This window comes from Kogia breviceps, chromosome 3 (genome assembly GCF_026419965.1).
Source record: "Kogia breviceps isolate mKogBre1 chromosome 3, mKogBre1 haplotype 1, whole genome shotgun sequence".
In the NCBI taxonomy this organism is placed as follows: domain Eukaryota; kingdom Metazoa; phylum Chordata; class Mammalia; order Artiodactyla; family Physeteridae; genus Kogia; species Kogia breviceps.
The window spans coordinates 108,058,812-108,086,333 of record NC_081312.1 but is presented as its reverse complement, the minus strand read 5'-3'; the positions used below and the strand labels follow the sequence as shown (position 1 = coordinate 108,086,333).

Sequence of the window (27,522 nt, the reverse complement as noted above, 5' to 3'; positions counted from 1 at the left end):
ACTGGCGATCTGTCCACCCACCAGTAAACCTGTGGGCTTAGCCAGACTCCTCAAGTGTCTTTTTCACTCGCCTTGCCTTTCTCTCTCCCCTGGGATCCCAACGTGTGAAGGCAAGAGGCCAGAGCCACCCCTCCCCAAAGAAGATTGCCGGGACTAAGCTTGACTAAGTCATTTTCCAGCCCCTTCACACGGAACAACACACAGGCAGGACACAACCCGAGGAGGAGCCACCAGCTTCGCCAAACCCCGGCGACGGTGGCCCATTTGATTTCTCGCCCCATCAGGAGAAACCTAAACTGCATCTGGTCTCCCAAGCACAACATGACAAATAAGCCAGCCCTACGCCGGGAATCCTGCTCTGACCCTGAGCATACAGACTTCTCTTTCTCTGGGGGCACAAGGCAACGGCCAGCCGGTGGGGGCGGCCTGGAGAACTCTAGTGCCGACGGCAGGACCACCAACGGCTCACCCTTCCTCTCCCACCCGCATGCTGAACCGTGGCAGGGGACATCAGTCCTGGCCAGACCCAGGAAGCCAGAGATGGCACGCTGTCCCTAGCCTTCCCACCTGGATTGGCATCCCAGGCTCCTTTCCAAATGGCTCTCCTCCCCATGAGACGGCCACCACCTTCAACGTGAACAACGTGGCTGTGGACACCAACGGCACCACATGCAACGTGAACCACTCCCTACTTTCCTTTTGGGAGCCAAGTGCTGGACCTCAGTTACGATGAGGAGACGGTATGGATTTCTCACTCATTTTGTTCAGATTTCCAAGGAATGCATTTGTGGGACTCATCATCGATCCAAGCACACGCTCAAACGCTGGACATGCAAAGTTGCACATTCCACCACGGGACGGCCAGCGAGCTGAATCATGTCCGCCTACGGAGGTGGCCAGAGCCGAGCCATGGGGCAGGAAATGCAGCCAGTTCTCAGGGAATCGAAGCTCGTGTTCCCCGAGAGGAGGCCAGAGGGTGAGGGTGTAGCCGTGTTGTACAAGTTCCCGTGGCCAAAAGTCTAGGTTTTAGCAGAGAGGTGCTGCTTACCACGACAACGGTTCGACCAGGATCCGCATGGAATGCACGCCAACACCCCTCCGAGACCCCTTCGGCTGGCCTCGCCTTGCCGCACCGTCCTCACTTCACTGGTATCACGGATTTTAAGGATGGCCCCAGGCTGCTCTGCTGCTGCCATTCCGCCCTTGGCATTCCACCTGGCTCGGGGTGAGACAACACACACACACACTTGAGGAGGCTGCACAGGCGCACCGAGGGAAAAGTCAATACCAGCCAACGAGGTGTGCTCTGTCTCCACTACGCATTTCATTAGGGGCCCGTCTAGCCTGTGTGTCCGCAGCCAAATGTGAACGCGTCGTGGCGCAGATGCCTTCAGAGCGTGCGGCCATCAGGATAAAGAGCGCCGCCGTCCAACAACCCCCTGGTCTCGGGCCCTGCAATTCCTCTCCTGAGCACTCTCCCCTCCATCACAGCAAAAGGCTGTCATCCTGAGCCCCTGAGACACCCTGAGGGCAACTGTCCCCCCTCAGCCTAAGAGCCGGTGCCCTCAAGGGGAACACAGCCGCCCTTGGCACAGATGCTTCCACACATGGATGCGCCCTCAGTGCGAGGTGATCTTCCCCAATGGAACGGCCCTTGGCCGAACATGACGGCCTCCATCAAAAGCGGCTTGCAGGGACCCTTGACAAGGGCACCTGAGGAACTCCTGGCCTGATCAAGGGAGACTCATCAGCAGGGATATTTCCTGGCTTGCTGCCAAGACAGATGACCTACCCTGGGCCAACACACAAAGCTCATGGCATGGGAACCATTCCGATGACCAACGTGGCGGGGAAAATCCTTGGAGCCTAACGGCACGGGAGCCATTCCGATGCCCAAAGTGGCGGGGCAAACCGTTGCAGCAATTGGGTCATTTGTAGTGGTGCCTGGCACTTTCGCACCCTGGGCCCATCAGTGACGTGGCCTCAGACAAACCGTGAGGCAGAGGTCCTCTAGAAGCAACGTGTTACCCTCAGCCGTGCGACGCGAGAACCCAGCCAACAGCCCAGACACCTGAACTGGTATGACTAGTCTGGCCCGTGGCCAGGCGCGCCGGTTACCACCGTCTCGACGCACCAGGGGCGGCAGGGAAAATGACGCCCGGCCACACATCCTGTCCTGCGCTGAAACCTGTAACCTTTCCTTGGCAGCCGACTCCCTTGTTTCTGCAGGGTTGCACCCAGTGTGCTCCGGGGAGAGCGGCAATCCTCAGGGAACACTATGTGGGCCGGGATTACAAACGATGCTGGGCTGTCCTGTGGTGCACCTTCACACCTTCAACACACGGGGAATGTGTCCTGACACGGACAAATGCCCCCACGGCCTCCAAATCGGTGCCCATGAGAAGACACCATGCTGTGCCACGAATGCAACCATGCGCCGGCACAGGGATCCGCCATGAAGGAAATCGACAAAGGACGGCCAAAAGGCGGGACAGTGCCTGCTCCCGTGTTCCCTCCCTACACGTGCTTCCAAACGCTCCGGAGGTAAAAGAAAAATGTGTTCCGTGAGCCCCTTGGCCACTGGCGATCTGTCCACCCACCAGTAAACCTGTGGGCTTAGCCAGACTCCTCAAGTGTCTTTTTCACTCGCCTTGCCTTTCTCTCTCCCCTGGGATCCCAACGTGTGAAGGCAAGAGGCCAGAGCCACCCCTCCCCAAAGAAGATTGCCGGGACTAAGCTTGACTAAGTCATTTTCCAGCCCCTTCACACGGAACAACACACAGGCAGGACACAATCCGAGGAGGAGCCATCAGCTTCGCCAAACCCCGGCGACGGTGGCCCATTTGATTTCTCGCCCCATCAGGAGAAACCTAAACTGCATCTGGTCTCCCAAGCACAACATGACAAATAAGCCAGCCCTACGCCGGGAATCCTGCTCTGACCCTGAGCATACAGACTTCTCTTTCTCTGGGGGCACAAGGCAACGGCCAGCCGGTTGGGGCGGCCTGGAGAACTCTAGTGCCGACGGCAGGACCACCAACGGCTCACCCTTCCTCTCCCACCCGCATGCTGAACCGTGGCAGGGGACATCAGTCCTGGCCAGACCCAGGAAGCCAGAGATGGCACGCTGTCCCTAGCCTTCCCACCTGGATTGGCATCCCAGGCTCCTTTCCAAATGGCTCTCCTCCCCATGAGACGGCCACCACCTTCAACGTGAACAACGTGGCTGTGGACACCAACGGCACCACATGCAACGTGAACCACTCCCTACTTTCCTTTTGGGAGCCAAGTGCTGGACCTCAGTTACGATGAGGAGACGGTATGGATTTCTCACTCATTTTGTTCAGATTTCCAAGGAATGCATTTGTGGGACTCATCATCGATCCAAGCACACGCTCAAACGCTGGACATGCAAAGTTGCACATTCCACCACGGGACGGCCAGCGAGCTGAATCATGTCCGCCTACGGAGGTGGCCAGAGCCGAGCCATGGGGCAGCAAATGCAGCCAGTTCTCAGGGAATCGAAGCTCGTGTTCCCCGAGAGGAGGCCAGAGGGTGAGGGTGTAGCCGTGTTGTACAAGTTCCCGTGGCCAAAAGTCTAGGTTTTAGCAGAGAGGTGCTGCTTACCACGACAACGGTTCGACCAGGATCCGCATGGAATGCACGCCAACACCCCTCCGAGACCCCTTCGGCTGGCCTCGCCTTGCCGCACCGTCCTCACTTCACTGGTATCACGGATTTTAAGGATGGCCCCAGGCTGCTCTGCTGCTGCCATTCCGCCCTTGGCATTCCACCTGGCTCGGGGTGAGACAACACACACACACACTTGAGGAGGCTGCACAGGCGCACCGAGGGAAAAGTCAATACCAGCCAACGAGGTGTGCTCTGTCTCCACTACGCATTTCATTAGGGGCCCGTCTAGCCTGTGTGTCCGCAGCCAAATGTGAACGCGTCGTGGCGCAGATGCCTTCAGAGCGTGCGGCCATCAGGATAAAGAGCGCCGCCGTCCAACAACCCCCTGGTCTCGGGCCCTGCAATTCCTCTCCTGAGCACTCTCCCCTCCATCACAGCAAAAGGCTGTCGTCCTGAGCCCCTGAGACACCCTGAGGGCAACTGTGCCCCCTCAGCCTAAGAGCCGGTGCCCTCAAGGGGAACACAGCCGCCCTTGGCACAGATGCTTCCACACATGGATGCGCCCTCAGTGGGAAGTGATCTTCCCCAATGGAACGGCCCTTGGCCGAACATGACGGCCTCCATCAAAAGCGGCTTGCAGGGACCCGTGACAAGGGCACCTGAGGAACACCTGGCCTGATCAAGGGAGACTCATCAGCAGGGATATTTCCTGGCTTGCTGCCAAGACAGATGACCTACCCTGGGCCAACACACAAAGCTCATGGCATGGGAACCATTCCGATGACCAACGTGGCGGGGAAAATCCTTGGAGCCTAACGGCACGGGAGCCATTCCGATGCCCAAAGTGGCGGGGCAAACCGTTGCAGCAATTGGGTCATTTGTAGTGGTGCCTGGCACTTTCGCACCCTGGGCCCATCAGTGACGTGGCCTCAGACAAACCGTGAGGCAGAGGTCCTCTAGAAGCAACGTGTTACCCTCAGCCGTGCGACGCGAGAACCCAGCCAACAGCCCAGACACCTGAACTGGTATGACTAGTCTGGCCCGTGGCCAGGCGCGCCGGTTACCACCGTCTCGACGCACCAGGGGCGGCAGGGAAAATGACGCCCGGCCACACATCCTGTCCTGCGCTGAAACCTGTAACCTTTCCTTGGCAGCCGACTCCCTTGTTTCTGCAGGGTTGCACCCAGTGTGCTCCGGGGAGAGCGGCAATCCTCAGGGAACACTATGTGGGCCGGGATTACAAACGATGCTGGGCTGTCCTGTGGTGCACCTTCACACCTTCAACACACGGGGAATGTGGCCTGACACGGACAAATGCCCCCACGGCCTCCAAATCGGTGCCCATGAGAAGACACCATGCTGTGCCACGAATGCAACCATGCGCCGGCACAGGGATCCGCCATGAAGGAAATCAATAAAGGAGGGCCAAAAGGCGGGACAGTGCACAAACCTGCTCCCGTGTTCCCTCCCTACACGTGCTTCCAAACGCTCCGGAGGTAAAAGAAAAATGTGTTCCGGGAGCCCCTTGGCCACTGGCGATCTGTCCACCCACCAGTAAACCTGTGGGCTTAGCCAGACTCCTCAAGTGTCTTTTTCACTCGCCTTGCCTTTCTCTCTCCCCTGGGATCCCAACGTGTGAAGGCAAGAGGCCAGAGCACCCCTCCCCAAAGAAGATTGCCGGGACTAAGCTTGACTACGTCATTTTCCAGCCCCTTCACACGGAACAACACACAGGCAGGACACAACCCGAGGAGGAGCCATCAGCTTCGCCAAACCCCGGCGACGGTGGCCCATTTGATTTCTCGCCCCATCAGGAGAAACCTAAACTGCATCTGGTCTCCCAAGCACAACATGACAAATAAGCCAGCCCTACGCCGGGAATCCTGCTCTGACCCTGAGCATACAGACTTCTCTTTCTCTGGGGGCACAAGGCAACGGCCAGCCGGTGGGGGCGGCCTGGAGAACTCTAGTGCCGACGGCAGGACCACCAACGGCTCACCCTTCCTCTCCCACCCGCATGCTGAACCGTGGCAGGGGACATCAGCCCTGGCCATACCCAGGAAGCCAGAGATGGCACACTGTCCCTAGCCTTCCCACCTGGATTGGCATCCCAGGCTCCTTTCCAAATGGCTCTCCTCCCCATGAGACGGCCACCACCTTCAACGTGAACAACGTGGCTGTGGACACCAACGGCACCACATGCAACGTGAACCACTCCCTACTTTCCTTTTGGGAGCCAAGTGCTGGACCTCAGTTACGATGAGGAGACGGTATGGATTTCTCACTCATTTTGTTCAGATTTCCAAGGAATGCATTTGTGGGACTCATCATCGATCCAAGCACACGCTCAAACGCTGGACATGCAAATTTGCACATTCCACCACGGGACGGCCAGCGAGCTGAATCATGTCTGCCTACGGAGGTGGCCAGAGCCGAGCCATGGGGCAGGAAATGCAGCCAGTTCTCAGGGAATCGAAGCTCGTGTTCCCCGAGAGGAGGCCAGAGGGTGAGGGTGTAGCCGTGTTGTACAAGTTCCCGTGGCCAAAAGTCTAGGTTTTAGCAGAGAGGTGCTGCTTACCACGACAACGGTTCGACCAGGATCCGCATGGAATGCACGCCAACACCCCTCCGAGACCCCTTCGGCTGGCCTCGCCTTGCCGCACCGTCCTCACTTCACTGGTATCACGGATTTTAAGGATGGCCCCAGGCTGCTCTGCTGCTGCCATTCCGCCCTTGGCATTCCACCTGGCTCGGGGTGAGACAACACACACACACACTTGAGGAGGCTGCACAGGCACACCGAGGGAAAAGTCAATACCAGCCAACGAGGTGTGCTCTGTCTCCACTACGCATTTCATTAGGGGCCCGTCTAGCCTGTGTGTCCGCAGCCACATGTGAACGCGTCGTGGCGCAGATGCCTTCAGAGCGTGCGGCCATCAGGATAAAGAGCGCCGCCGTCCAACAACCCCCTGGTCTCGGGCCCTGCAATTCCTCTCCTGAGCACTCTCCCCTCCATCACAGCAAAAGGCTGTCGTCCTGAGCCCCTGAGACACCCTGAGGGCAACTGTGCCCCCTCAGCCTAAGAGCCGGTGCCCTCAAGGGGAACACAGCCGCCCTTGGCACAGATGCTTCCACACATGGATGCGCCCTCAGTGGGAAGTGATCTTCCCCAATGGAACGGCCCTTGGCCGAACATGACGGCCTCCATCAAAAGCGGCTTGCAGGGACCCGTGACAAGGGCACCTGAGGAACACCTGGCCTGATCAAGGGAGACTCATCAGCAGGGATATTTCCTGGCTTGCTGCCAAGACAGATGACCTACCCTGGGCCAACACACAAAGCTCATGGCATGGGAACCATTCCGATGACCAACGTGGCGGGGAAAATCCTTGGAGCCTAACGGCACGGGAGCCATTCCGATGCCCAAAGTGGCGGGGCAAACCGTTGCAGCAATTGGGTCATTTGTAGTGGTGCCTGGCACTTTCGCACCCTGGGCCCATCAGTGACGTGGCCTCAGACAAACCGTGAGGCAGAGGTCCTCTAGAAGCAACGTGTTACCCTCAGCCGTGCGACGCGAGAACCCAGCCAACAGCCCAGACACCTGAACTGGTATGACTAGTCTGGCCCGTGTCCAGGCGCGCCGGTTACCACCGTCTCGACGCACCAGGGGTGGCAGGGAAAATGACGCCCGGCCACACATCCTGTCCTGCGCTGAAACCTGTAACCTTTCCTTGGCAGCCGACTCCCTTGTTTCTGCAGGGTTGCACCCAGTGTGCTCCGGGGAGAGCGGCAATCCTCAGGGAACACTATGTGGGCCGGGATTACAAACGATGCTGGGCTGTCCTGTGGTGCACCTTCACACCTTCAACACACGGGGAATGTGGCCTGACACGGACAAATGCCCCCACGGCCTCCAAATCGGTGCCCATGAGAAGACTGTGCCACTTTTGCCACAGCAAAAGAATGTCTTTCTGAACCCCTGAGACACCCTCAGGACAACAGTGCCCCCTCAGCCTAAGAGCCAGTGCCCTCTAGCGGAACACCCCGGCATTGGTACATATATTTCAACACAGTGAATGTGCCTTCTCAGTGAAGATATCTACCGCAAGTGAAGGACCCTTTGCTGAATATGGTGGACTGCATCAAAAACGATTCGTCGGGGCTCGTGACAAAAGGCACCTGAGGAACACCTGGACTGATCAAGTGAAACTCACCAGCAGGGATAATTCCTGTCCTGCTGCCTATACAGATGACCTACCCTTGGCCCGCACACAGCGCTAATGTCATGGGAAGCATTCTAATGCCCAACGTTGTGAGGAAAATCCCTGCAGCTTCATAGTATGGGAGCCATTCCGATGCCCAAGGTGGTGCGGCAAACTGTTGCAGGTATTGGGTCATTTACAGTGTTGCCTTTCAATTTCGCACTCTGGGCCCATCAGTGACATGACCTCAGAGAAACCATGAGGCCCAGGTCTTCTAGAAGCAACGTTTAACCCACAGCCATTCAACGAGAGAACCCAGCAAACAGCCTAGACACTTGAACTGGTATGACTACTCTGGCCTGTGGGGAGGTACACAGAATAGCACAGTCTTGATACACCAGAGGGTGATAGCAAAAATGTCCCCCGCACCACACTTCCTCTCCTGCTTTTAAACCTGTAGCCTTTCCTTGGGAACTGACTCCCTTCTTTCAACATGATTGAGCCCAATGACTTACGGGAAGTGCAGCATTCCTCAGGGAATGCTGTGTGGGCTGGGTGGACTAACGATGCTGGGCTGTCCTGTGGAACAGCTTCACATCTTCAACACAGGGGGTATGTGGCCAGACACGGAAAAATCCCCCCATGGCCTCCAAATCGGCCCCCATGAGAAGACAGCATGCTGTACCATGAAGGCAATCATTCCCTGGAAAAAGGACCCTGAATGAAGCCAATCGACAATGTAGACGACAAAGGTGGGACAGTCTACAAATGTGCTCCCGTGTTCCCTCCCTACACGTGCTTCCAAACTCTCCTGAGGGAATCCCAAATGTGTTCTGGGAACCCATTGGCCACTGTCGATCTATCCACCCAACAGTAAACCTGTGGGCTTAACCAGCCATCTCACGTGTCTTTTCCACTCGTCTTGCCTTTCTCTCTCCACTGGGATCCCAATGTGTCAAGGCAAGATGCCAGAACCACCCCTCACCAAAGAAGATTGCCAGGACTAAGCTTGACTAAGGCATTTTCCAGCCCCTTCACACAGCACACAAAAGCAGGACACAACCCGAAGAGGAGCCATCCCGGGGACAGTGGCCCATTTGACTTCTCCCCTCATCAGGAGAAACCTAACCTGCATCTGGTCTCCCAAGCAGAACAGGACAAAGAAGCCTGCCCTAGACCAGGAATCCTGCTCTGACCCTGAGCATACAGACTTCTGTTTCTCTGAGGGCACAAGGCAACAACCAGCCGGTGGGGGTGGCCTGTAGAACTCAAGTGCAGGCAACAGGACCACCAATGGCTCATGCTTCCTCTCCTACCCGCATGCTCAACCATGGCAGGAGACTGCAGTCCCTGAGATGGCACATTGTCCCTATCCTTCCCACCTGGATTGGCATCCCAGGCTCCTTTCACAATGGCCCTTTTCTCCAAGAGACGGCCACAACCCTCAACTTGAACAACGTGGCTGCGGACACCCACGGCAGCAAATTCAATGTGAACCTCTCCCTACTTTCCTTTTGGCAGCCACCTGCTGGACCTCAGTTCCAATGAGGAGATGGTAGGGATTTATCACTCATTTTGTTCAGATTTCCAAGGAATGTATTTGTGGGACTCATTGTCGATTCAATCACATGCTGAAACGCTGGGCATGCAAAATTGCAGATTCCACCATGGGACGGCCAGCGAGCTAAATCATGTCAGCATACAGAAGTGGCCAGAGCCTAGCCAAGGGGCAAGAAATGTAGCCAGTTCTCAGGGCATCAAAGCTTGTGTTCTCCGAGAAAAGGTCCGAAGGTGAGAGTGTAGCCCTGGTGCACAAGTTCCTGTGGCCAAACCTCTAGGTTTTTGCAATGAAGTGCCGCTTACCTCAGCAAGGTTTAAACCAGGATCCACACAGAATGCACGCGAACACCCCTCCGAGACTCCTTCACCTGGCCTCACCTTGCTGCACTGTCCTCACTTCACCAGGTGTCACGGATTATACAGATGGTGCCAGGCTTCTCTGATTCTGATATTCCTTCCCTGGCATTCCACCTGGCTCGGGGTGAGAGAACACATGCATACTTGAGGAGAGTGCATGAGTGCATGGAGGGAAAGGGCCATACCACCCAGCAATGTATGCTCTATCTACCCACAACATTTCATTTGCTGCCCATCTTCCCTGTGTGTCTGCTGCCAAACGTGAAATCATCGTGGCGCAGACGCCTTCAGAGCATCTTCAGTGTGCGGCCATCAGGACAAAGAGCTCCGTGGTGTAACAACCCCATGGTCTGCGGCCCTACAATTCCTCTCCTGAGCACTCTCCCCTCCATCACAGCAAAAGGATGTCTTCCTGAACCGCTGAGGCACCCTCACTGCAACTATGCCCCCTCAGCCTTATAGCCAGTGCCCTGTAGGGGAACACACCTGCCCTTGGCACATACGCTTCCACACAATGGATGTGCCCTCAAGGGGAAGAGGTCTTCCACAAGGGAAGGGCCCTTGGCCAAATATGACAGCCTGCATCAAAAGCAGCTTGTACGGACCCATGACAAAGCACACCTGAGGAACCCCTGGACTGACCAAGTGCAACTCACCAGCAGGCCTACTTCCTGGACCCCAGCTAAACCATAGGACTCTTCCTTGGACCACATGCAAATCTAATGTCGTGGGAGCCATTTCGATTCCCAAAATGCCGTGGCAAATGCTTGCAGTGTAGTGGCATGGGAGCCATTCCGATGCCCTATATGGCGGGGCAAACTCTTGCAGCAACTGGGTAACTATCATGGCACCTTGCACTTTCACACTTATGATGGCACCTTGCCCTTTTGCACTCCTCTCTTCAATGAGAATAACTCGGAGAAACCATGAGACCCAGGTACTGCAGAACCAACGTGTCACTCACAGCCGTTCAACAATAGAATGCAGCCAACATCCAGACCCTTGAACAGCCATGACTTCTCTGGCCCGAGGCCAGGCATGCCAGAGATCATAGGCTCACAGCAGCAGCGGGTTGCAGGACCAAATTATCCCCGCACCACACATCCTCTGCTGCCCTTAAACCTATAGACTTTCATTGCAACCAACTCCCTTGTTTCTGCATGGTTGCACCCAATGACCTTTGGAAGAGCTCAAAACCTCAGGGAACATTATGTGGGCTTGGTATAGAAATGACGCTGTGCTGTCCTGAGGAACAACTTCATATCTTCAACACAGGGGGAACGTGTATAGATATGGACAAAACACAGCATGACCTCCAAATAGTACCCCATGAGAAGACAGCATACTCTGCTGTGAAGGCAACCATTTACTGGAACCGGGACAAGCCATGTAGCAAGTCGACAATGGAGAGGAAAAGCGTGGGATGGTCCATGAACGTGCACCCATACTCCTTCCCTACACGTACCTCCAAATGGTCCTGAAGGAATCCCAAAGGTGTTCCGGGAACCCTGTGGCCACCGTTGATCTATCCACCCAAGAGTAAACCTATGGGTTTTGCCAGCCATCTCACGTGTATTTCCTGCTCACCTTTCCTTTCTCCCTCAACCAGGATTAAAATGTCTGAAGGCAAGGTGCCAGAGCCACCCCTCACCAAAGAAGCTTTATTTTCCTGAGAACTGCCTAAGGCATATTCAAGTCTGCCTGCACACAGTACACAAGGGGGTCACAACTGAGGAGGAACCATCAGCTTGGCCCAACTTCCAGGGACAGTGGCCCATTTGATTTCACCCCTCATTATGAGAAACCTAATCTGCAACCTGTCTCCCAAGCAGAACATGATAAAGAAGACTGACCTAGGCCAGGACTCCAGCTCTGACCCTGAGCGCAGAGACTTCTGTTTCCTTGAGGGCACAAGGCCATGAATAGGGGGCAGAAGAGGATGTTAGAACTCAATGGCAGGCAAGAGCCCCACCAAGGGCTAATGCTTCCTCTTCTGAATGCATGCTAGACTGTGGCAGGAGACAGCAGACCTTGATAGACTCAGTTGGCCATAGATGACTCATTGTCCTAAGCCTTCCCAGGTGGATGGGCATAACAGGCTTCTCTCCAAATGGCCCTTTTCCCAGAGAAGGCCGCCACTCTCCACTTGAACAACGTGGCTGTGGATCCCCACGGTAGCTAAATGCAACGTGACCTCTCCCTACTCTTCTTTTGGGAGCCACGTGCTGGACATCAGTGCCAATGAGGAGATGGTAGGGATTGCTCATTCATTTTGTTCAGATTTCCAAGGAATTCATTTTTGAGAGTCATCACCGATCCAAGCACGTGCTCAAAGCCTGGACATGCAAAGTCACAGCATCCACCATGGGACAGCCAGTGAGCTCAATCATGTCAGCAGTCAGGAGCGGCCAGAATCAAGCCATGGAGCAGGAAGTGCAGCCAAATCTCAGGGCATCGGAGTTTGGGTGCCCCAGGAAGAGCCCAGAAGTTAATGGTGTACTCTTGGTGTACAATATCCTGTGGATAAACATGTAGGTTTCTGCAAAGAAATTCCACTTGCCGCCACAAGGTTTCCACCAGGAACCTCAAGGACTTCATGCCAACACCCCTCTGAGACTCCTTTGCCTCGCCTCTCCTTGCCACAATGTCCACTATTCGCCAGGTATCACGGACTATACGGAGGGCCCAATGCTGCTGCTGGCATTCATTCTCTGGCAATGCACCTGGTTTGGGGTGAGAGAACACATGCACGTTTGAGGATGGTGCACGGGTGCACAGAGGGAAAGGGTGATACCACCCAGAGATGTGTGCTCTATCTCGCCTCAACATTTCATTTGCTGCCCATCTTGTCTGTGTGTCCGCAGCCAAACGTGAATGCATTGTGATGCAGAGGTCTTCAGAGCATGTAGCCATCAGCACAAAGAGCACCACTGTCCATCAACCCCCTGATACAGGCCTTGCAATTCCCCTCCTGAGAGACCTCCCCACCAACACAGCATAAGGATGTCATCCTGAACCTCTGAGACACCCTCAGGGGAAGTGGGTCCCCTCAGCCTAAGAGCCACTGTCCTCCAGGTGAACACACCCACTCTTGGCATATATGCTTCCTCACAATGGACTCGCCCTCAAGGGAAAATGTGGTCCCTGAGATCTTCCACAAGCGAATGGCCCTTTGCTGAATGTGATGACCTCCATAAAATGTGGCTCGTAGGGACCCATGACAAAGGGCACCTGAGGAATCCCTGGACTGACCAAGGGTGACTCACTAGCAGGGATACTTCCTGGACTCCTGCCAAGCCAGAGAACCTTCCCTTTGACCACACACAAAGCTAAAGGCATCGGAGCCATTCCAATGCCCAAAGTTTCAGTGCAAACCCTTGCAGCAACTGGGTAATTTGCCGTGGTTCCTTGCAATTTTGCAGTCTCAGCCCGTCAGTGAAATGACCTCGAAGGACCTGTGAGACCCAGGTCCTCCAGCACCAAAATGCACCCACAGCCGTGAAACAAGAGAACCCAGCCAACAGCATGGACACTTGAACTGGCATGACATCTGTGGCCTGAGGCCAGGGACACCAGAGACCACAGGCTTGCTGCACCAGCTGGTGGTGGGACCAAATGACCCCAGCACCATACATCCTCTCCTGCCCTTAAACCTGTAGCCTTTCCTTGGCAGCCGACTCCCTTGTTTCCGCATGATCGCACCCAGTGACCTCAGGGAAGAGCTCAAATCCTCAGGGAACGCTACGTGGGCCAGCTATAGAAATGATGCTGGGTTGTCCTGAGGAACACATTCACATTTTCAACACAGGGAGAACGTTGCCAGACAGGGACAAAACACTCCACGGCCTCCAAATCGGCCCCCATGAGAAGACATCATACTGTGCCACGAAGGCAACCATTTATTGGCACAGGGACAATCCATGAAGCAAATCGACAAAGGAGAGGAAAACAGTGAGATGGTCCTGGAATGTGCATCCGTATTCCTTCCCTGCACATGCCTTCAAACGCTCCTGAGTGCATCACAAAGACCTTCCGGGAACCCTACGCCCACCGTGATCTATCCACCCACCAGACTACCTGAGGGATTAGCCAAGCAACTCATGTGTATTTCCTGCCTAGCTTGCCCTTCTGTTTCCACCTGCATAAAAACGTCTCAGGGCAAGGTACAAGAGGAACCCCTCACCACAGAAGCTTGATTCCCCAGGGAATTGCCTAAGGCATTTTCCAGCCCCCCAGCCCACTAACACACAAGGGTGATACAACCCAAGGAGGAGCCATCAGCTTGGCCCAACTTCCAGGGACAGTGGCCCATTTGATTTCCCCCAATCAACAGGAGACACCTATCCTGCATCCCATCTCCCAAGCAGACCATGACAAAGAAGCCTGGCCTAGGCTAGGACTCCTGCTCTGACCCTGAGTGTAGAGACACCTGTTTCCTTGAGGGAACAAAGCAACGACCGGAGGGTGAGGAAGGCCTGTAGAACTCAATGGCAGGCGTGAGGCCCATCACAAGCTCAGACTTCCTCTGTCACCTCCACGCTCAACTGCGGCAGGGGACAGCAATCCTGGCTAGACTCAAGCACACCAAGATGGCATGCTGTCCCTAGCCATCCCACATGGATGGGTATCCCAGGAACGTTTCCCAGACATCTTCCCCACAAGAAGCCTGCCACCTTCAACTTGAACAACGTTGCTGTGGACGCCTATGGTAGCAAATGCAACGTGAACCTTTCTCTACTTTCCCTTTGGGAGCCATGTGTTGGACCTCAATTCCAATGAGGAGATGGTAGGGATTGCTCACTCATTTTGTTCAGATTTCCAAGGAATGCCTTTGTGGGAGACTTCACCGATGCAAGCACCTGCTCAAAGGCTGGATGTGCAAAGTCACAGCCTTCATTGCCATTTGGCCAGTGAGCTCAATCATGTCAGCATTTGGGAGCGCCCAGAGACGACCACATGGCAGGAATTGCAGCCAAGTATTAGGGCGTCAGAACTCATGTGCCACAGGAAAAGCTCAGAAGCTGAGTGTGTAGCCCCAGTGCACAAGTCCCCTTTGCCAAACATCTAGGGTTTTGCATATAAGTGCAGCTTGCCACCATGATGGTTCCACCACTAACCTCGCAGACTGCACACCAACACGCCTCCGAGACTCCATCTTTCGCCTGGCTGCCGCACCGTCCTCACCTCACAGGATATCATGGAATATGCTGAGTGTCTCACGCTGCTGCTGGAATTCATTCGTAGCACTCCACCTGGCTCGGCATGAGAGAACACATGCACTCTTGAGGACGGTGCATGGGCACACAAAGGGATAGGGTGATACCACCCTGGGATGTGTGCCCTATCTTGTCTCTGCGTTTCATTTGCTGCCCAGCTTGTCTGTGTGTCAGCAGCCAAATGAGAATGCATCGTGGTGAGGATGCCTAGAGAGCATGCGGCCATCAGGAAAAGAGTACCACTATTCATCAACCCCCTGGGTTTGGGCCCTGTAATTCCCCTCCTGAGCTCCCTCCCCACCGACACAGCATAATGATGTCATCCTGAACCCGAGACACCCTCAGGGGAACTGGGGCCACTCAGCCAAAGAGCCACTGCCCTCCAGGGAAACACACCCACTCTTGGTACACATGCTTCTTCACAATGGACTCACTCAAGGGAATGGCCCTTGCCCGAATATGATGACCTCCATCAAAAGCGGCTCCTTGGCCCAGTGACAAAGGGCACCTGAGGCAACCCTGGACTGACCAAGGGGGACTCACCAGCTGGCATGCTTCCTGGCCTCTTGCCAAGCCAGAGGAACTTCACGTGGATCATACGCAAAGCTAATGACATCGGAGCCATTCCGATGCCCAAAGTTGTGGGGCAAGACCCTTGCTACAACTGGGAAACGTGCCGTGGTGCCTTGCACTTTCACACTCTGGGCCCATCAGTGACATGGCCCCGGAGAAGCCATGAGACCCAGGTCCTCCAGAACAAACTTGTCACCCACAGTCGCATGAAGAGAGAACCTAGTCAACTGCCTGTACCCTTGAACCAGCGTGACTTCTCTGTCTTGAGGCCAGGCACGCCAGAGACCACAGGCTTCGGCCCCAGTGGGTGGCAGGACAAAATGACCCCCACGCCACACAGCCTCTCCTGCCCTTAAATCTGTAGCCTTTCCTTATTTCCACATGGTTGCACCCAATGACTTCCAGGAAGAGCTCCAATCCTCAGGGACTGCTATGTGGGCCAGGTGTAGAAAAGATGCTGGGCTCTCCTGAGGAACACCTTCACATCTTCAACACAGGGGTAACGTGGCCAGACACAGACAAAAACCCCCATGGCCTCCAAATCGTCCCCCTTTCGAACACCACATACTGTGCCACAAAGGCAACCATTCACTGGCATGGGGACCAGTCAGGAAGCAAATTGACAAAGGAGAGGCATAGGATGGGATGGTCCATGAATGTCCACACATAATCCTTTCCTACACGTGTCTCCACATGCAACTGAAGGCATCCCAGAGGAGTTCTGGGAACCCTATGGCCACCGTTGATCTATTCAGCCACCAGTCTACCAGAGGGATTATCCAAGCAACCCATGTGTATTTCCCGCTCACCTTGCCTTTCTCTCTCCACTCGCATGCAAACGTCTCACGGCAAGGTGCCAGAGCAACCCCTCGGCACAGAAGCTTGATTTCCCCGGGAATTGCCTAAAGCATTGTCCTGCCCCCGCAGCCCACAAACACACAAGGAGGACACAACCCAAGGAGGAGCCATCAGCTTGGCGCAACCTCCGGGGACAGTGGCCCATTTGATTTTCCCCCATCATCAGGAGAAACCTACCCTGCATCCCATCTCTGAAGCAGAACATGACAAGGAAGCCTGGTCTAGGCCAAGACTCCTGCTCTGACCCTGAGTGTAGAGACGTCTGTTTCCTTGAGGGAGTAAAGTAACGGCAGGTGGTCTGGGAGGCCTGTAGAACTCAGTGGCAGGCCCGAGGCCCGCCAGAGGCTCCCACTTCCTCTGCCACCCGCACACTTACCCACAGCAGGGGACAGCAGTCCTAGCAAGACTCAGGCTCTCAGAGACGGCATGTTGTCTGAGCCTTCCCACATGCATGGATATCCCAGGCTCCTTTCCCAGTGGCTCTTCTCCCCACGAGAACGCCGCCACCCTCAACATGAGCAAGGTGTCTGTGGACAGCCAATGCAGCAAATGCAACATGAACTTCTCCCTACTTTCCCTTTGGGAGGCAAATGCTGGACCTCAGTTCTGATGAGGAGATGGTAGGGATTGCTCACTAATTTTGTTCAGATTTCCAAGGAATGCATTTGTGGGAGTCATCATCGATCCAAGCACATGTTCAAACGCTGGATGTGCAAAGTCGCAGCCTCCACTGCTGGACAGCCAGTGAGCTCAATCTTGTCAGCCTTCGGGAGCACCCAGAGCCGAGACGTGGGGCAGGAATCGCAGCCAAGACTCAGAGCACCGGAGCTTGTGTTCCCTGGGAAAACCACAGAAGATTATGGTGCAGCCCCAATGCAAAAGTACTGTGGGCAAACATCTATGTTTTGTAAAGAAGTGCAGTTTACCGCAACGAGGGTTCCACCAGTAACCTCACGAACTGCATGCCAACAAGCATCTGAGACTCCCTCGCCTCACCTTGCCTCGCCTTGCCACGCCTTCCTTGACTCACTGGGTATTACAGAATATGCAGAGGGTCACACGTTGCTGCTGGCCTTTGTTCCCTGGCACTCAACCTGGCTCGGAGTGATAGAAAACACAGATTCTTGAGGATGGTACACGTGTGCACAGGCACACAGAGGGAAAGGGTGATACCACCCAGACATGTGAGCTCTATGTCACCTCTATGTTTAATTTGCTGCCCATTTTGTCTGTGTGTCAGCAGCCAAACATGAAAGCATCGGGGCCTGGATGCCTTCAGAGCAGGCATCCATCAGGACAATGTGCACTGCAGTCCATCAATCCCCTGGTCTCGAGCCCTGTAATTCCCCTCCTGAGTGCCCTCCCCACCGACACAGCATAATGATGTCATCCTGAACCCCTGAGACACCCTCAGGGGAATTGGTTCCCCTCAGCCTAAGAGCCACTGCCCTCCAGGGAAACACACCCGCTCTTGGCACATACGCTTTCTCACAATGGACTCACAATCAAGGGGAAACGCGGTCCCAGTTACTTTCCAGAAGGGAAAGTCCCTTGGCCAAAAGTGATGACCTCCTTCAAAAGTGGCTTGCCGGGCCCCACAACAAAGGGCACCCGAGGCACTCCTGGACTGACCAAGGGGACTCACCAACTGGCATTCTTCCTGGCCTCCTGCCAAGCCAGAGCCCCTTTACTTGGATCACATGAAAAGTGAATGGCATCAGAGTTATTTTGATGCCCAAATTTGCGGGACAAGACTCTTGTTGCAACTGGCTTACTTCACGTGGTGCCTTGCAATTTCGCATGCTGGGCCCATCACTACCACAACTTCAGAGAAAGCTTGAGACCCAGGTCCTCCAGAACCAATGTGTCAGCCAGAACTGCACAATAAGAAAACCCAGCCAGCAGCCTGGACTCTTGAACCGGCATGACTTCTCTGGCCTGAGGCCAGGCACACCAGAGACCACAGGTTCGCCCACCAGTGGGTGACAGGACAAAATGATCCCAGTGCCACAAAACCTCTCCTGCCCTTAAACCTGCAGGCTCTCCTTGGAAGCCGAATCCCTTGTTTCTGGGTTGTGCTCAAAGACCTCTGGGAAGATCTCTAATCCTCAGGGAACAGTGTGTGAGCTGGGTACAGTAATGATGCAGGGAAGTCCTGAGGAAAACCTTCACATCTTCAACATAGGGTGAACGTGGCCAGACAGGGTCAAAACACCCCATGGCCTTCAAATCAGCCCTCTTGCGAAGACACCATACTGTGCCACAAAGGCAACCACTAGCTGGCACAGGGACCCGCCGTGATGCAAATTGACAAAGGAGAGGCCAAGGGCGGGATGGTTCAAAAATGTGCACCCATAATCCTTCCCTATATATGCCTTCAAATGCACCTGAAGGCATCCCAGAGGAGTTCCAGGAATCCTATGCCCACTGTCAATCTATCTGCCCACCAGTCCACCCATGGGATTAGCCAATCATGTCACATTTATTTCCCATTTGCCTTGCCTTTCTCTTTCTCCCCAGATCAAAATGTCTCCAGAGCCACCCCTCACCACAGAAGCTTGATTAAACTCGGGTGCCCAGAGATGACATGTCTCCTTAGCCTTCCTCCATGGATGTGAATCCCAGGCTCTTTCCCAATGTCTCTTCTTCCCACAAGAATCCCATGAACTAAACCCTCACAACGTGACTGCAGATATCCAAGGCAGCAACTGCAACGTGACACTCTCCTTACATTCCCCCTGGAAGCCACAGAGTGGACCTCAGTTTCAATAAGGAGATGATAGGGTGTTCACAATCATTTCCTATAGATCTTCCAAGGAATGCATGTGAGGAAGACATCATTGTTCCCAGTACGTGCTGGGATGCTGGAGAACCCAAAGGGCAGGCGGCTCAGTGTTAAGATCAGTCAATCTGTATGGGTCCACAGAGAACTCAGTGACCTCGGAGAGCTCCAGAGCCTGGGGAATCCCCACCACCCAGGCCTCTCAGCATTAAGATCAGTCAATCCATGCTTGCAACCACTGGGACCATCCAAGGAAACCCTAATATCGAATGGCACACCTTGGAGTGGGAGAATACCTACTGTCCTGAGTGATCCACAGCCATGCTCGGCACCCTGGGCTGCCCCATTTCTTCTATGTCTCCCTTGCACCTCCAGTCATCAGACCACGCTAAGGTCTTCTTGTCTTAGTCAATGGCCAGCCTTGCCCAGCAACTGCATCTGAGAAGTGGACAGAAATCACACAGGTTTCAGAATTGGACCAGCGTACTCAGAGAACAGTATTCACGCCAACATTTACCTGGGGATAAGCCCTGCACCTGCTTCCCAAGTACCTCAATCCCTTATGGGGGAGTGAATGCGTGTCTGACAGCACGACTGAAGGAAGGTAGGCATGTACGTGGGCCCGCGAGTGTGAGGATATATGTGTACACGTGCACACTTGCACATGTGTGTGACTGTAACTGCACACAAGGACTCGCTTGCGGGTTTCTATGTGTGCCTCTGTACCTGTGTCTGGGCTTCTGTGTGTCTCTGTACCCCTCTGCAAAGGCCTCAAACAGGAAAAGCAACAATTTATACACAGAGCCATGGCCTCGGGCCCTGCCACAGAATGTTGAAAGACCCCTGCTACCTTCAAGAGGCCGCATGCAAACTTTGACCCCAGGGGCTGTTGAAATAAGCAACGGACTCCTGCTCTCCAACAGCACTGTCTTCTGACCAAAGCACATAGACTTGTTGAGACTGGCTTGGCCTCCTGGCTGTGGGTGTGACGTCTACATAAGCCTGGAGACCCTGCCAGCTACCCTAGCACATCTGATGTGCACTTGCTGGCCACTCCCAGCACCTCTGGGAAGAAGGGAACCTCCCACGGGCAGGCCAACACTGCCCTGCAGCTGGCTACAGGCAACATGCAGCCCCTCTTCCTCTCAAGGGGCCAAAGGACTTAAGACCAGGTGCCACTTAAGGCCAACTATGCCAAATCACTTGCCGTGGGCCCACGGGCATGGCGACCATGGGAAGTGCTGGTCTTCAACCACCATTATGCAGGGTCGAACCACACAAGGAAACTAGGCCACCTTCCTGGCCAGGTTCCAGCAAGATAAACAACTGACAGGATTCGTGGCTCTGGTTCCTGAGGAAATGCTCAGATGCTGGATATGCTTGTCCCACGTGCCCTCCTCCTGCCACAGGGCAATTGGACACAACAAGAAGCCACAGACACCATGGTAACATGGGAGGCACTGAGCACCATGGAAGACAGACAGTAAGCATGTCGGCTTTCATGAGGTTGACCCCATGCCATACATTCTGTAACCTCTTCACCATCACAGCAACACCAACAAGGACCTCACAGAGAACAAAGGTGCCATCTACAAGGATCACAGAAAGACTTCAAATGGAGGACCTCTGCCACGGGAGGGGAACTGAAACCCTGAAAGAGCACAACTGACTGTCCATGGCAGCGTGCCTGGCATCACAATATCGCCCCCATCTCTGCCACACCCATGGTTTTCCACAGATAAACATCTGGCCCTGTGAAAGACTTGCGTGCTACCTGGGCAGGCCGTGTCATGCCCTTTGGGAGAAACACTTCCACCTCACACATTACATAACCAGGGAACAAAGGGGCCAAAGGGCATGTTTGCATAACTCACCTCCCCCTAGGGGGGCTAGCCCCAACTCCTCAGCAAGTGGATCTCTTATACCCCCTGCAATAAACCATTTGGGTGTCATTCCTCAGGCAAGTGTCCCTGATCAACATAGGTCACCAATCACACACATCCACTTGGACCGCAAAAGCCCTCTCCTTCCTAGGCAGCTGATGGCAACCCTCATGGTTCGGGGACATACTAGGGAAGCCGAGGAAACTGCCTGCAACACAATGATGACAGCCCACCCCATTACATAACACAGGACTTGTCCTCATCATTCAGTACCTTCCTGTCCAGGCCATCAGCCATTATACAGGCTTAAATGCAGCACTTGGTTCTCACCCAACTACATGATGACCCACTTGGCGCCAACGTTGTGCCGAGAGTTGCAGTGCACAAGCTGACAAGGGCAACACTGAAGCCTAATCCATCAGCCCCCTTCTGCTGATGCCCAGCCCAGCTCACCCCCACCCATTGCTCCAGCCCCACTGGGCATTCAAGAAACTCATCACGGCAAAGGCAACAACAGGGAGGGCCACATGCCTGGCCTGGGGATCCAGGCCACAGCCAGGGAAGCTTGATCATTTTGGTTTCCAAACACCCTCTGAAGTGCCACGACCAAAGAGGAAACATGGCCAAAACACACATCTCCAAGCCACATGCTCAGTGAGCCTGGACCAGCACACACTATGACACCTAAAACCAGCAAGACAGCCTGCCACCTTGTAATCTGTCATTGGCCTTTCACCAAGGACCTGGGATTCATAGACGTCCCAGCTAATGTGCAGATATGGTTGACCTTCAGATAGGAGCCCCTCAAATGCTGGCACCCTAGGTGGTGTTTCCATGCATGTCAGCAAGCAGACAGTGGCCCTCACTCCCAACTGTACCCTACCCCCGAGGGAGGAAACGTGCTGGAACTCAGTTTCAATGAGGAGACAGTACAGCGTTCTCACTCGTTTTATTCAGATTTTCCAAGGAATGCATACAAGGGTGTCATCTTCCATCCAAGAAGATGCTGGGACAGTGCACAACACAACAGGGCAGGCTGCTTGGCTCTGCAGAGGAGCCATGACCCCAGAGTATTCGAAAAGCCTGAGGAATCCACAGCCCTCAGGGCACTCAGCAAGAGGAACAGGCAATCCACTACTGCAGCCACTGAGCCCGTCTCAGGAAACCCTAATATCCATTGGCACATCATGGGGTGGTTGAATGCCTACCGTCCTGAGTTATCCACAGCCACAATCAGCAACATGGGCACGCCTCACTTTTTCCATTTCTCCTTAGCACCTCCAGTCTCAGACCATGCGAAGGTCTTTTTCTCTATGCCAACGGCCAGCCTTGTCCAGCGACTTCACCTGAGAAGTGGACAGAAAACACACAGGCTTCAGAATTGGACAGGGGTCCTCAGAGAACATGATCCATGCAAACATTTACCTGGGCTTAAGCTCTGAACCTGATTCCCAAGGACCTCTAACCCTTACGAAGAACTGAATGTTTGTCTGACAGCACGACTGCAGGAAGTTAGGCACGTACATTGGCCTGTGTGTGAGATGCTGTATGTGTTTATTCACACGTGTGTGCATGTGTGAATGTGACTGCCCATGAGGACTTACTTGTGGGTTTCTGTGTGTGCCTGTGAATAGGCATCTTGTTCTCTGTGTGCCCCTGTGGCCTTCTTCAGATGTCTCCAACAGTGAATGCCACAGTTTATACACAGCACCCTGGATGGTCCATCAACTGAAAGGAAAAAGACACCTGTCAGTTTCAAGAGGCCGAATGTGAACTTTGAGCCCCAGGGGCTATTGAAATATGCCACGGACAACTGCTCTCCAACAGCCAAGCCTTCTGACCAAAGCACAAAGACTGGACGAGACCTGCCTCCCGGCCGTGGGTGTCACATCTACATGACCTGGAGAGCTTGCCAGCTAGTAACACATCTGATGTGCACTTGGGGCCACTCCCAGCACTTCCAGAAGAAAGGGAAACTCCTAAAGGGGGGGGCAAGACAGACGTACAGCTGGCTATATGCCAGATGCAGCATGGTAGCTCTCATGGGGCTAATGAACAATGGAACAAGTGCCACTTCTTCCCAACTATGCCGAATCACTTTCCATGGCGCAATGGGAATAACCACCACGGGAAGTGGTGGGCTTCAGCAACCATGACCCACGTTGGAACCCCACGGCAGAAACTAGGACACCTTCATGGCCACGTTTCAGAAAGCTGCCAGGTGGCAGGGTCCATGGCCGAGAACAGTGAGGAAATGATCAAACACTCAATAGTCTCAACTTAAGTGCCCTTCTCCTGCCAAAAGGGCGCCTCAACCATCCTGGAAGCCATAGACATCATGTGAACACGGTGACATTGAACACCAGGGAAGACAGACCACAAGCATATCTGCTTTGACGATGTCCACCCCACCCAATGCAACCAGGCAATACTGCACTGCCACAGAGACACTACTAAGAATCTCAGAGAGATCAAAGGCACCATCCGCGAGGACCAGAGACAGACTTCCAACAGTAGACCTCGGCTACGCGAGGGTACCTAGAAGCTTAAATGGCACAGTGGCTGTCCACGGCAGTGCACCAGGCATCAAAACAGTGCCCTCATGTCCGGCCCGCATAAATCTCTGCCTGTTTGAAAGGCCCGCGTGACACACGGGCTGGCCACGTCATGCCCTCTGGGAGAAACACTTTCACGCTGCACATTCCCAAACGGGGGAACAAAGCGGCCAAAGCGCATGTTTGCATAACTCACCTTCCTCCTCGGAGGCCGGCACAAATACCTCAGCATGTCCATCTACTCTAGGTCCCGCAAGACACCCTTTGGGAATCATTCCTCCGGCAAAGGGATCGCAACTGAACACAAGTTACCTACCTCACCGCATCCTCATGAACTGTCAAAGCCTCCCCTTCTTAGGCAGCTGATGCCAGCCCATCACAAATAGGACACATCCTTGGGAAGCCGAGGCCAGCACCTGCCACCCAATGATGACAGCCCATTTCATGACATCACAGAGGACCTGTCCTCATCCTCCCGTACATTCCTGTCCCGGCCATCAGCCACCACGCAGGCTTAAGTGCAGCGCGGTCCTCACCCCACTCCACGATGACCCACTTGTCCCCAGCACTGTGCCGGCAGTTAAAGTAGGGGAGCAGACAAGGGCAATACCCAGGCCTGATCCATCAGCCGCATTAGGCCGACGCCCAACCCGAGCCACACCCGTCCACAGCTCCAGCCTCACTTGGCACTCAAGAAACTCACCGTGCCAAACGCAAGAACACGGAGGGCCAGAGGCCTGGCCTCAGCCTCCGGGTTCCAACCAGAGAAGCTCGCTCATTTTGGCCTCCAGAATGAAACCCCGAAGCAGCATGCACCAAGCGTGATCCTAGCCAAAACACACTTTGCCAAGCTGCAAGCTCACTTGGCCTACACCAGCACACACCCCGACTCTCAAGACCAGCAGGAGAGCATGCCCCCTCGCATGGCCTCAACGGCCTTGCAGCAGACACCTGATATTCATAAGCGACCCAGCTTATGGGTAGACACAGTCGACCCTCAGACAGGGGCCCCTCCAATATTAGGAGCCTTGGGTGGTGTTTGCATGCATGTCAGCAGGGGACGCTGGCCCGCCCTCCTCACGGTCCCCTACCCCCGAGAGAGGAAACGTGCTGGACCTCAGTTTCGATGAGGAGACGGTAGAGGGTTCTCACTCATTTTGTTCAGATTTTCCAAGGAATGCATACAAGGGTGTCATCATCGATCCAAGCACGTGCTGGGAGGCGGCAGCACACAAGCGGGCATGCCGTGGGGGTCTGCAGAGGGTCCATGACCCCCTGGTACTCCAAAACCCTGGGGAATCCACAGTCCTCAGGCCAGAGGACTCAAGAGCAACACTCAATCCACTCTGGCAGCCACTGGGCCCGTCTGAGGAAAACCTAATATCCAATGGCACATCTTAGGCTGGGTGAATGCCTACCTTCCAGAGTTAGCCACGGCCACACTTAGCAACATGCGCCCGCCCCGTTCTTCCAATTCTCCTTAGCACGTCCAGTCATCAGACAACGCGAAGGTCTTCTGGTCTTTGCCGACGGCCAGCCTTGCCCAGCAGCTGCGCCTGAGCAGTGCCCATAAATCACACAGGCTTCAGAATTGGACCGCGTTCCTAAGAGAACATGATTCACACGCCCTTTTACCTGGGCTTGAGCCCAGACCCTGCTTCCCAAGGACCTCTACCCTTACCGAGAACTCAATGTTTGTCTAACTGCACAACTGCAGGAAGTTCGGCACGTACGTTGGCCGGTGTCAGAGAGGGAGTATGCGTGTGTTCACGCGCGTGAGCGTGTGTCACTGTGACTGCGCACGAGGACGCGCGCTTCTGGGCTTCTTTGTGTGCCTCTGAATCCGCATCCTGGTCTCTGTGTGTCGCTGTGGCCCTCTGCTGAGACCTCGAACAATGAAACCCACAGTTGATACACAGCGCCGTGGCTTTGGACCCCCCCAATTGAATGGAGAAAGACCCCTGCAAGTTTCAAGAGGCTGAAGGTGAACTTTGACCCCCAGGGGCTGTTGACATAGGCCACAGGAGATCCTGCCAGCTTGTAGCACATCTGATGTGCACTTGGGGCCACCCCCAGCGCCTCTGGAAGCAAGGAAACACCCTGTGGGCGGGCCAATACTTTTGTGCAGCTGCCTACAGACAAGATGCGGCCCGGCACCTCTCAGGGGCTAACCAAATTCAGCCCAAGTGACAATTCTCGCCAAATAGGCCAAATCACTTTCCGAGGACCCATGGGAGTGTCCACCACAGGAAGCGGGCGGCTTCAGCAACCATGACCCAGGTCCCAGCCCCACGGCGGAAACTAGGCCACCTTCCCGGCCAAGTGTCGCCAGCGCCCGGCCGGAAGGGTTCGCGGCCCTGAATCCGGAGTAAGCGCTCAAATGCTGGACAGCTTCGTCCTATGTGCCCTCCTCCTGCTCACAGGGCAACTTGACCCTACCGGAAGCACACACGGGGACACTGTACACCAGGGAAGACAGACCGCAAGCATGTCTGCTTTCATGACACCGACCTTACCCCGTGCATCCTGGCACTTCTGCCCTGCCACAGCGACACTACTAAGAACCAAACAGAGGTCAAAGGCACTGTCCCCGAGGACCACAGACAGATTTCAAGCGGAAGACCTGTGCCACGCGAGGGGACCTGGAAGCTTCAAAGGGAACAGTGGCTGTCCACGGCAGCGCACCTGGCATCGCAACAGTGACACCCACCTCTGCCCCGCCAACGGACTGCTCCAGATAAACCTCTGGCTGTTCGAAAAGCCTGCCTGCCACACGGGCCGGCCGCGTCATGCCCGCCTGGAGAAACACCTTCGCTTTGCACATTCCCAAATCAGGGAACAGAGTGGCCAAAGGGCACGTTCGCATAACTCACCTACCCGCAAGGAGACCGGCACAGACGCCTCAGCATGTCTATCTTGTCTACGTCCTGCAAGACACGCTTGGGGCGTCATTCCTCCCGCAATGGAATCACAAGTCTAGGCAGGTTACCTACCTCACCGCATCCACATGAACTGCCAAAGCCATCCCCTCCATAGGCAGCTGATGCCAGCCCAGCATGAACATGACACATCCTTGGGAAGACGAGGCCAGTGCCTGCAACCCAATGATGCCAGCCCATGCCACAACATCGCGCAGGACCTGTCCTCATCACGGCTTACCTTTCTGTCCAGTCCGTCAGCCGCCACGCAGGCCTAAATACAGCACTCCGGCCTCACCCCACTCCACCGTGACCCACTGGCAGCCAACGCAGTGCCAGGAGTTGCAGTACAGGAGCTCACAAGGGCAACGGCAAAGCCTACTCCCTCAGCATCCTTCTGCAGATGCTCAACCCGAGCCCACCGCCACGCACTGCTCGAGACCCACTGGGCACTCGAGAACCTCACCGGGCCACACGCAAAATCGGGGAAGGCCACAGGCCTGGCGTGAGGCTCCAGGCTGCAACAAAGGAAGCTTGCTCATTTTGGCTTCCGGACTCAAACCCAGAAGCGGCATGAATAAAGTGTGATCCTGGCCAAAACACACCTATCCAAGCTGCAAGCTCACTGGGCCTAAAAGAGCACACACTCCGACTCTGAAGACCAGAAGGGGAGCTAGGTGCCTCGCAAGCCCTCACCGGCCTCTCAGCAGGGACCTGGGATTCATGGACGACCCAGCTCTCGTACAGACATGGTTGAACCTTAGACAGGAGCCCCTCCAATGCTGGAGCCCCGGGTGGTGTTTGCATGCATGTCGGCAGGGGACGCTGGCCCTCACTCCTCACAGTCCCCTATCCCTGAGAGAGGAAACGTCCTGGACCTCAGTTTCGAGGAGGAGACGGTACAGCGTTCTCACTCATTTTGTTCAGATTTTCCAAGGAATGCATACAAGGGTGTCATCGTCGATCGAAGCACATGCTGGGACGC

At 54.9% G+C, this 27,522-nt stretch overlaps 1 long non-coding RNA gene and 11 other non-coding genes across 20 annotated transcripts in view; all 12 read right to left on the bottom strand.

Moving 5' to 3' along the window:
• Positions 1 to 715: 715 nt before the first annotated feature.
• LOC131753933 (small nucleolar RNA SNORD116) lies at positions 716 to 807 on the bottom strand. The gene has a single exon (XR_009334988.1). It is a non-coding gene; the product is annotated as a small nucleolar RNA SNORD116 (small nucleolar RNA).
• A 2,487-nt stretch (positions 808 to 3,294) lies between these two features.
• LOC131753932 (small nucleolar RNA SNORD116) lies at positions 3,295 to 3,386 on the bottom strand. The gene has a single exon (XR_009334987.1). It is a non-coding gene; the product is annotated as a small nucleolar RNA SNORD116 (small nucleolar RNA).
• A 2,492-nt stretch (positions 3,387 to 5,878) lies between these two features.
• LOC131753929 (small nucleolar RNA SNORD116) lies at positions 5,879 to 5,970 on the bottom strand. The gene has a single exon (XR_009334986.1). It is a non-coding gene; the product is annotated as a small nucleolar RNA SNORD116 (small nucleolar RNA).
• A 109-nt stretch (positions 5,971 to 6,079) lies between these two features.
• Positions 6,080 to 27,522, bottom strand: part of LOC136793933 (uncharacterized) — a 68,099-nt gene continuing 46,656 nt past the window's right edge. For 2 of the 9 annotated variants that reach the window (XR_010840022.1, XR_010840021.1), the window contains exons 2-9: positions 22,669 to 22,792; positions 22,273 to 22,410; positions 19,482 to 19,619; positions 16,776 to 17,237; positions 14,870 to 15,004; positions 11,606 to 12,475; positions 9,699 to 9,866; positions 6,080 to 6,378 (exon numbers count right to left, since the gene is read on the bottom strand). This is a non-coding gene — a long non-coding RNA (uncharacterized lncRNA). Of the gene's footprint in view, positions 6,383 to 9,698; positions 9,867 to 11,605; positions 12,476 to 14,869; positions 15,005 to 16,775; positions 17,238 to 17,395; positions 17,494 to 19,477; positions 19,620 to 22,272; positions 22,411 to 22,668; positions 23,815 to 25,037; positions 26,065 to 27,522 lie in introns of those variants that run through there. The other 7 variants (XR_010840020.1, XR_010840026.1, XR_010840024.1 and 4 more) reach the window with 7 other exon arrangements.
• On the bottom strand, positions 9,366 to 9,457 carry LOC131754015 (small nucleolar RNA SNORD116). Its single transcript, XR_009335067.1, has one exon. It is a non-coding gene; the product is annotated as a small nucleolar RNA SNORD116 (small nucleolar RNA).
• On the bottom strand, positions 11,980 to 12,071 carry LOC131754078 (small nucleolar RNA SNORD116). Its single transcript, XR_009335126.1, has one exon. It is a non-coding gene; the product is annotated as a small nucleolar RNA SNORD116 (small nucleolar RNA).
• On the bottom strand, positions 14,514 to 14,605 carry LOC131754072 (small nucleolar RNA SNORD116). The gene has a single exon (XR_009335121.1). It is a non-coding gene; the product is annotated as a small nucleolar RNA SNORD116 (small nucleolar RNA).
• LOC131754014 (small nucleolar RNA SNORD116) lies at positions 16,995 to 17,086 on the bottom strand. The gene has a single exon (XR_009335066.1). It is a non-coding gene; the product is annotated as a small nucleolar RNA SNORD116 (small nucleolar RNA).
• On the bottom strand, positions 19,154 to 19,246 carry LOC131754083 (small nucleolar RNA SNORD116). Its single transcript, XR_009335131.1, has one exon. It is a non-coding gene; the product is annotated as a small nucleolar RNA SNORD116 (small nucleolar RNA).
• On the bottom strand, positions 21,969 to 22,061 carry LOC131754082 (small nucleolar RNA SNORD116). Its single transcript, XR_009335130.1, has one exon. It is a non-coding gene; the product is annotated as a small nucleolar RNA SNORD116 (small nucleolar RNA).
• On the bottom strand, positions 24,732 to 24,824 carry LOC131754011 (small nucleolar RNA SNORD116). The gene has a single exon (XR_009335063.1). It is a non-coding gene; the product is annotated as a small nucleolar RNA SNORD116 (small nucleolar RNA).
• On the bottom strand, positions 27,412 to 27,504 carry LOC131754068 (small nucleolar RNA SNORD116). The gene has a single exon (XR_009335117.1). It is a non-coding gene; the product is annotated as a small nucleolar RNA SNORD116 (small nucleolar RNA).